A 9,534-nucleotide genomic window follows, 5' to 3' on the forward strand; every position below is an offset into this window, starting at 1 on the left:
TTGTAGTGTTTAAATGAACTATTTACTTTGCCATGGAATGACATTTTCACTCTGAAGTATACAAGTGGTCATAGAGACTAGAATTTTATTTGGTGAACATTTCTTAAAAGTGAATGAAATGAGCCTTTACCACGAGAAAAGCAACGATGTATGAGTCATGATACACATTGAAACTAAGTTTCAATTTTGTAGAATGTATTTATTGCTCTGTTGAGCTTTGTAGCTTCCCAGTGCTGTTTACAGACTATGCTGATGAAATCTGTGTTGATAATAACAGCTATATTCATTGATTTCAGGACAGTTGGTCAGCATTTGGAAGATTTGTGTGACTCAGTGTGAGTATTTTCCCATTATTTAATGTGTGATGTTAGCAAATCATGTACAGGCAAAAGAAAAGAAAAGACTAACTGATTTTAATTTAATACATCCAAGCAGAAAATCTTATGGTATAGCTTCAGGCTCATTGCTATGTATCTCATTACAACTAAATTTTAAGAGATGACCACTAGTTGAGTTTTAGTGTAATATTAAGGAGTATGCCAGCATTAGCTTTATTGATAATCTGAGAAGGCAACTAAAATACTTCTTCCTTTTCTAACTAAGTGACTTTGTAAGGTAGATTTTCTGCATATACTTGAAACAACATAACCCAACAGACAGTATAAAAGCAGATGAGAGAATACAGGTGTCTTTCATTAGGCTAAAGGATGAAGAGATTTATTAAAGATGTAAAACAATGGGACTATTCTGCTGAAATTTTACCTTTTTTGGAAAATACAGTTTTTTTTCAATAAGTGTATATTAATAAGTAGTGTTTCTTTTCTTTCTTTTTTTTTCTTTTTGGTGAGTTGTATGGAGTAAACTTTGGGCTTGGGTGCTGACCCTCAGCTCTTTAGCTCAGTGCTAGTATCCTACCACTTGAGCCACAGCACCACTTACAACTTTTTCTGCTTATGTGGTGCTCAGTAATTGAACTCAAGGCCTCATGCATACAAGACACTCTACCACTAAGCCACCTTCCCATCCCCAGTGTTTTTGTTCTTAAGTTTACAAAACTACCATAAGCACTTGAGTTCTAAATTTTCTTTTGTTTGGGTTGTGAAACTAGGACTCAATACCTGATGCTTTGCTCATTAGCTGAGTTCTACTTTTTAACATATCTGTCTGTTTCTCTCGTGTGTGTGTGTGCGTGCACATGCAAATGCATGTGTATCCCCTATTTTTTATTTAATTTATTTATTTTTGTGCCAGTCCTGGGGCTTGAATTCAGCACTTAGGCATTGATCCTGAGCTGTAGTCTACCACTTGAGTTATAGTTTTACTTCTGGGTTTTTTTTGTTTTGTTTTGTTTTGTTTTCTAAGTAGTTTATTGGAGATAAGAATCTCATTGACTTTCCTGCTCCAGCTAGCTTTTAATAGCAATCTATAGATCTCAGTCTCCTGAGTGTGTAGCTAGGATTACTGGTGACAGCCACCAGTTCCTGGCTCTACTAACATTTTTTTTTGTCGGTTGTGGGGCCTAAACTCTGGGTCTGGGCACTGTCCCTCAGCTCTTCAGCTCAAGGCTAGCGCTCTATCACTTGAGCCACAGTGCCACCTCTGGCTTTTTCTACTTATGTGGTGCCGAGGAATCGAACCCAGGACCTCATGTATGCAAGGCAAGCACTCTACCACTGAGCCACCTTACCTTTTTAATTAGCTCTTTGGGAGCTCTCAAAATTTAAGAGTATTAAGAGGTCCTGAGACTAGCATGTTTGAGAGCTGCCAGATGAAAATTTTCCAAATATTAGTGCTTTTAAAGATGGCTCTCTGTTTACTTCTTTGAACTGTCAGTGTGCTTGCCACTGATATCTCTAAACCTCATTTGATTTTTTTTTTGTTGTTGTTGTTGGTTAATATTGTAAGGTCTGCTCCTGGATGGCGAGCAGACTCCACCCTCCTCACAGCAAAGTCTCCACCCAGTAACTGCATTACCTAGGCAACTGGAACACCTGGAAGAAGTCACATTTGCATCCACTGAGGTCATATCTGAATTTGATGTGGCCACACCTTTCTCTGCCCGTACCCTAGATAAGGCCTAGCCCAGGCCCAGACACTCTCTCTCTGCTCTCTCTCTGCTCTCTCTGCTCTTTTCTAGCTCTTTCCTCTCTCTTTCCTCTCTTTCCCAGCTCTCTCTCATTCCAAGGCCTTTCCCAGCCATGTGGAGTTCCAACCTTGCCTGGTCCCAGCAGGTCTACTATCCCTTACCTGAATAGCACGTGCATGGTGCTGTTCTTACTAGGCTATCTCTTTTTTTAAAACCTAACAAGTGAGATAAGTGTCCTATGGCTGTAACTACTCAGGAGGCTGAGATCTGAGGACCTCAGTTGGAAGCCAGCCCAGACAGAAAAGTCCTTGTGAGACTCTTATGTCCAATTAACCACTCAAAACCCAGAAGTGGTGCTATGGCACAAATGGTAGAGCACAAGGCTTGAGTACAAGAGGCCCAGGGACAGCACACAAGTCCTGAGTTCAAGCCCCACAACTGTCAAAAAATACAGAAAGGAAAAAAGTACTACCGGAAGCCAAGATGACTATCCAGACAGCTTGGTATTGGCATAAGAACAGACATCAGGACCAATGGAATAGAATTGAAATCCCAGAAATGAACCTACAGACCTATAGCCATCTAATCTTCGATAAGGAAGCTAAAACAATAGAATGGAAGAACGACAGCCTCTTCAGTAAATGGTGCTGGTAAAATTGGTTAACTACTTGTAGAAAACTAAAGCTAGATCCTTATATATCACCTTGCACCAGAATCAACTCCAAATGGGTCAAAGACCTCGAAGTCAAAGCAGACACTTTGAAAACATTACAGGATGGAATAGGAGAAACCCTAGGTCTCCTTGGCTCAGGCCGAAATTTTCTGAATAGAGACCCGGAAACACAACAAATCAAAGAAAGGTGGGACAAATGGGATTGCATGAAATTGCAGAGCTTCTGCATGGCAAAGGACATAGCTAGCAAGATCAATAGAAAGCCCACGGATTGGGAGAAGATCTTCACTAGCCATTGAACAGACAAGGGTCTCATATCTAAAATATACTTGGAACTCAAAAAATTAAATCCCCCAACAACAAATCTGCAAAGAAAAAACTGCCCAATAAACAAGTGGGCTAAAGACTTAAAGAGAAACTTCTCTGAAGAAGAAAGAAGGATGGCCAACAGACACATGAAGAAATGCTCAGCCTCCCTAGCCATAAAAGAATTGCAAACCAAAACAACATTGAGATACCACCTCACTCCAGTTAGAATGGCAAAAATCAAGAACTCTAACAACAACAGATGCTGGAGGGGATGTGGACAGAAAGGAACCTTACTTCATTGTTGGTGGGAATGTAAACTTGTTCAACCACTTTGGAAAGCAGTATGGAGGTTCCTCAAAAGACTTCAGATAGAACTCCCCTATGACCCAGCAATCCCATTTTTGGGCATTTACCCAAATGTTTACAAACAAGACCACACTAAAGCTACCAGCACAACTATGTTTATTGCAGCATTATTTACCATAGCTAAGATATGGAACCAACCCAGATGCCCCTCAGTAGATGAATGGATCAAGAAAATGTGGTATATATACACAATGGAATTCTATGCCTCCATCAGAAAGATGACATTGCCCCATTTGTTAGGAAATGGAAAAACGTGGAAAACATTATATTAAGTGAAGTAAGCCAGGCCCAAAGAAACATAGGTCCCATGGTTTCCCTTATTTGCAATATCTAGTATATATATATGAGTCAAGCGGAATAGGTCAGATAATGTGATGTTATGAAAATGAATCCTTAGATATGTATTTTAATGTTTTTTTCCTTTCATGCATTTGTTTCTAACGCATTTATAAGATTATCTCTTTGTAGCTTTGTATGTCCCTCCCCCACAGTATAACCCTGCTTTCACTATATTTGATGTCAGTATAACTTGTGTAGGAGATGGGAAAAAACAAGTCGTTTAAGGATACAGGTAGACCTGTTGCAACAATGAGAAGTACAAGTTGTCATGTGGAAAATGAGCTTTACAATGTTGGTGGGGGGGCAAGCCGGGAGGATTGGGTGGGCGGTTGCGGGGGGAGGCTGGGAAGGGATGTGTAATGTAAACAAAGAGGAGGCTGCAATGCTTGATAAGAAATGTACGCATTAACCTGCCCATGTAATTGTAACCCCTCTGTACAGTGTGCTCACAAAAAATAAAAATAAAATAAAAGAAAAAAAGAAAGAAAAAAAAAAGAAAGTTGAGAGCCAAGGTTCAAAGCCATCCTAGGCATGAAAATCAATGAGACGTTTTTCACCAATTAACCAGCAACAGGTAGGAAGCAGTAGAGCTCTACCCTTGAGTAAAACTCAAGTTTTAGCCCAGGAGCAGCATAAATGAAAAGAATTCTCATTTACTTTCCTGCCCAGGCTGGATTCAAACCACAAATGCTCAGATTTCAGCTATTTGAGGAGGTAGGATTATAGGTGTGAACCATATTTTTAAAATCTTGAATTGGCTCTAATATTTTTGTCCTTCTTTTCACTTAATTTATTATTCTTTTTCTCTTTTTCACAAGTTTGGGTCATCCAGCTTATTATTAGGGCTGGCCACTCTTTCTGGGTTTTTGTTTTGAAGTTTTTTTGTGGATTTTTGTCCCAACCTGCAGGATGTCAACGAGGGCGATGAACCTAAACGAGAAGGAATGAAGGGACAAGAGACATGAAGAATGACAGCAAGACAGGGATTCTGATCAAGCTGCAAATTTTTATTTTTCACACAGGGGTATTTATATGCTTGGAATAAGGAAGCTTTTAAATTGGCCATTAAGGAAGCTTTTTCATTGGCCATAGCAGCTGCAGGATGTTTGCGTAGGGCAGGGTGAAAGGGTGGTCATTAGCAGCTGCAGGATATTTGCATAAGGCAGGATGAAAGGGTCGGATTTCTGAGAGTGGTTCTGTAAACTCAGCCACAAGATGTTCCAGTGAGATAGTCAAGCCTATCTTCATGTTGAGAGACTCCTTTTGGCTCCCAACAGATTCTTTTTTTTTGAGCTTTTTATAGTACTTGAACTCCAGGCCTGGTCATTATTCCTAATTTTTTCTCAAGACTAGTAGGCTTCCCACCTCAAGACAGTTCAAATTGTGGCTCTTTATGTATTTTTCTTTCTTTCTGCATTTATTTTAGGTGATGCTCTTATGGCTTGTACTCAGGACTTGGGCATTTTTGCCGAGTTTTTGTTGTTGCTGTATTTTTTTTTCTTCATTGCTGGTCCAAGGGCTTGAACATAGGGCCTGAACTTTTGCTAGTCATAAAATCAGGGCAGAGCCACTGTGTCTGAGGTTTTTCCCTTTTCTTTCTCAAGACTAGCAGTCTCTATGGCTTGAGCCACAGATAAAGTTCTGGCTTTATTTATTTATTTATTTTCATTTTTGTTGCTAGGGCTTCAACTCATGACATGGCCACTCTTCTGAGGCTTGAAGTCAGGGCAGGGCCACTGTGAATGAAGCATTTTTTGTATTGTTTGTTCTCAAGGCTAGCATACTTTAACAGCTTGAGCAACAGCTGCATGAATGGCTTTGTTTATATAATGTTCTCTACCACCCCCACCAGGCAAAAGTTGTAAAGTTCATTTTTTGAAATAATTTCTTGTACATCTCATTGTTGCAATAGGTCTAGCTGTATCCCTATTTAAACAATTTGTTTTTTCCCTTCACCTTCACAAATTACGCCAACATCAAATACAGTGAAAATGGGGGAGTTATTTATTTATTTGGTTCTGGTCCTAGGGCTGGAACACAGGAAGTGGTGACTGTTCCTAAACCTGAAATCAGGGCAAGGTCACTGTGCTGGAGTCTCTCCCATGTCCTGAGCAAGGCTGGCAGGCTCTAAAACTTAAGCCACATTTTAACATCTGGCTTTGTAAAACAAATTTGGTGATTCATAAGGGATAAGTTTCTTATGGAGGAGCTGGGAAATGGCTCAGTGGTAAAGTGCTTGCCTTGAGCTGAAGAGCTAAGGGACACCATCCAGAGCTGGAGTTCAGGCCCCACAACCCATAAAACAGAAAAAAGAAAAGAAAAAAAAAGCTGAGTGCCAGTGGCTTACGCCTGTAATCCTAGCTACTCAGGAGGGTGAGATCTGAGGATTGCAGTTCAAAGCCAGACTGGGAAGGAAAGTCCATGAGACAATTATCTCCACTAAATCACCAGAAAACCAGAAGTGGCCCTGTGGCTCAAGTGGTAGAGCACTAGCCTTGAGCTGAAGAGCTTAGGGACAGTGTGCAGGCCGAGTTCAAGCCCCATGACCAACCCCAAAAAAAGAAAGATTCTCATGGGAAGACAGGGACATTAGCCAGGCTCTAAAATCAGAGGATGGTGGTTCAAAGCCAGCCAGGGCAGGAAAGTTGTTGAGACTCTCATCTCCAATTAATCACCAAGAGCTTGGAAGTAGAATAGTTCTAGTCTTGTGCAAAACAGCACAAGTTCAGGCCCCAGGACTAGCACACATAAAACCAAGTGTCATGGAGCTTCCTGCCCATGTTGACTATGAACCACAATCCTAAAATTTCAGCTTCCACAGTAGCTAGGATTATAGGCATGAGCCACTACTTAAAAATATTTCATTGACTTCTCTCTTCTTCTTCTTCTTTGTGTGTGTGTGTGTGTGTGTATGTGTGTGTGTGTGTGTGTGTGTGTGTGTGTGTGTGTGTGTGTGTCCGTCCTGGTGCTGGTTCTAGACCCTTGAACTCTGGAGCCTAGCCACAGTCTCTGAATTTGTTTTTCTTTTATTTTTAATGCTGTTTCTAGGCTTTGTATTCAGGGCCTAGTCCTTGTCCCTGAGTCATTCTTTTGTTGCTGGTGGTGGTGGTCCTAGGGCTTGAACATAGGGCCTGGTCACTTCCTGGGTTTGAAACCAGGGCAGGGCCACTGTGTATGAGGGATTTTGTTGTTCATTTTCCCTCAAAGCAAGCAGTCTCTGTGGCTTGAGCCACACAGATCAACTTCTGGCTTCTTTTACTTTTTTGGCAGTTCATGGAAGATAAAAATCTCATAGAAGATAAGAGTACTGTATCAGCACCTGAAATCTGAGGATTGGGGTTGAAAGCCCAGGCAGGTAAGTCCATAAAACTTATCTCCATTTCATCCCCCAAAGAAAGGAAGTGGCAGAATGCTACCTTTAAGAAAAAAAAATTCTATTTCAACCCCTGGGTTCAACACCCACACCTGATACATACTCACAAATTCCTAAGGGACTTTTCTGCCTGGGTTGCCTTGGAACCCAGATCTTCAAGTTCTGTCTTTTGTGTAGCTTGAGCTCCAGGTATAAACCAGCAATTCTCTTGGCTTTTGTGCTCATCTTCCACTCTGATTTTTATTTGTGTATTTGTATTTAATTGATTAATTAGTAGTAGTCCTACCTGGGCCTGGTCACTGTTATTTTGCTTTTTCATTCAAGGCTGTTGCTTTACCACTTGATCCACAGCTCTACTTCTGGCATTTTTGCTGGTTAGTTGGAGATCAGAGCCTCATGGAATTTCCTGCCCAGGTGGGCTTTTAACCACCATCCTGAGATTTCATGCTCCTAACTGGCATTACATGTCAGCCACCAAAAAGTGCCTGGCTCACTCAATTTTAATATTTTTTTTTTGGTTGGTCATGGGGCTTGAACTCTGGGCCTGGGCGCTATCCCTCAGCTCTTCAGCTCAAGGCTAGTGCTGTACCACTTGAGCCACAGCGCCACTTCCGGCTTTTTTCTTTTTTGCTATATGGTGCTGAGGAATCAAACCCAGGGCCTCATGCATGCAAGGCAAGAGCTCTACCACTGAGCCACCATCCCAGCCCTCAATTTTAATATTCTTAATAGGCTCTTACAGTCTTTTTATTCACATGATGATGATGATGATGATGATGATGATGATGATGATGTGCTGGTCATAGGTTTGAAATCAGGGCATGGGTGCTGTCCATGATCTTCCAGTTGAGCCTCAGCTCAAGTCCTGGACTTTATTCCTTTTTGCTTCTTTCTTGGTGGTTAATTTGAGAGAATTGTCTCATAAAAAACCTTGGCACTACTCAGGAGGTTGAAATCTGAGGATTGTGGTTTCAAGCCAGTCCTGACAAGAAAATCCAAAACACCCTTTTCTTTTTCTTTTTGTTGTTGTTGTTGTAATGACAAAGGTGAGGTGCAGTGGAGTTGCAGTTTCATTAACAGGTAAAAAGGATGTTTGTTTTGGAGCAATAGCCTCCCAAAGTACACTGCCTCCTGACTAGGGATGGTCCACTGATGGTTAGAATGACTTGTCTTCCTTCTATGACCCTATTACCCTGGTAACCGATTGTTTACAAAGATGTGATCCTGACACCTTAGCAACATGAGAAGGGACAATATCATTCCTAGGTTGGGATGAAAACCAAGTGGATCCCCCCATTTGGTGTGCTGTCTCGCTCTGGGGGGCCAGGATGATAGTGCACCCTTCTGTGAAGAAGGAAAATGACTTGAACAATTCTGTACTCTTTGTTCATTTCTGACAGATGAGGGCTGTAGATATATTCATGGACTTATCTAGGGACAAGCAGGGAATTTTCTAGGATCTCCATTGTGTCTAGGAAGGAAGGGCCTCAGGTTTTGCTGCAGAGAGATGCATCCTACAGTGCGGTTGCAGCAGCCCTGGCTTGCTCCAATGCCAGTGATTTCCCAGATCAGCAATATACCTGGACCCAGGAAATGTCACCTTATGCAGATGAAATAACTCTCAGGACATCTGTCCTGATGACCACGGAAGCCTATGCCAGTGCAAGCGACGGTGACACAATGCTGCTCATGTGGCTAGGAGTATGGAAGTGGCACTGGTGTGGATTAGAGGTGTTGGGTAGCACACGTGGTGGATGCTTTCTGCTCTGCCCACCACATGACTAAAGGCAATGCTGGATTCTGTCTAATTTAACTGGGGTCTGGGGGACTGTGGATTTTCTGGGATGCCAAAGCTCCCAGGGGGACATAGGTTGAGCTGGACTAGGTGAAAGGGAGTGAAGGAAACCTCCAGAAAAAAGGAAGTCTTGATTCTCTTTAAAAGTTCCTTTAACGCTTAAATTTTAATCAAAATGGGAACTAAATGGAAAAAGTGATTCTAGATCTCAGTTTCCTGAATAGCTAGCATTACAGGTGTGACACTAGTACCCAGCTCACTCTTTTGTATCTATTGAGTTTATTAGGTTCTAGACACTGTAGCAAGGAAAAAAAGAAAAGCTTTGTTTTGAAGGTCTATGCCTTTGTGTGTGGGGTTGGGGGAGGGTAGGGAATGTATACACATAAATATGTTTAAATATATGATGGAAAAAATATATTGAGTGATGTGCTAGGGAGGAATGTTAGCAATTTGCAGTGATGTATGAGTTCAGAAAAGCCTCATGTGGTAAATGACTTAGAAGAGATCAAGGCAACTCATCCAGGCCCCAGAATCAGGTAGAGTCCTGAGCTCGAAGTATGAGCACCTACACCGGGTCCCCTCCCATTTCTGGA

At 41.6% G+C, this 9,534-nt stretch overlaps 1 protein-coding gene across 6 annotated transcripts in view; it reads left to right on the forward strand.

Moving 5' to 3' along the window:
- LOC138837106 (protein FAM114A2-like) overlaps positions 1–7,165 on the forward strand; it is a 29,401-nt gene extending 22,236 nt beyond the window's left edge. For 3 of the 6 annotated variants that reach the window (XR_011375179.1, XM_070035894.1, XM_070035898.1), the window contains 2 exons: positions 297–335; positions 7,044–7,165. The gene's annotated coding sequence lies outside the window, so the exon portion shown is untranslated. Of the gene's footprint in view, positions 1–296; positions 336–4,681; positions 4,798–7,043 lie in introns of all 6 variants that reach the window. The other 3 variants (XM_070035895.1, XM_070035897.1, XM_070035896.1) reach the window with 3 other exon arrangements.
- Positions 7,166–9,534: the final 2,369 nt, after the last annotated feature.

Source organism: Dipodomys merriami, unplaced genomic scaffold, assembly GCF_024711535.1.
Source record: "Dipodomys merriami isolate MVZ:Mamm:240054 unplaced genomic scaffold, mDipMer1.0.p SCAF_2618, whole genome shotgun sequence".
Lineage (NCBI taxonomy): Eukaryota > Metazoa > Chordata > Mammalia > Rodentia > Heteromyidae > Dipodomys > Dipodomys merriami.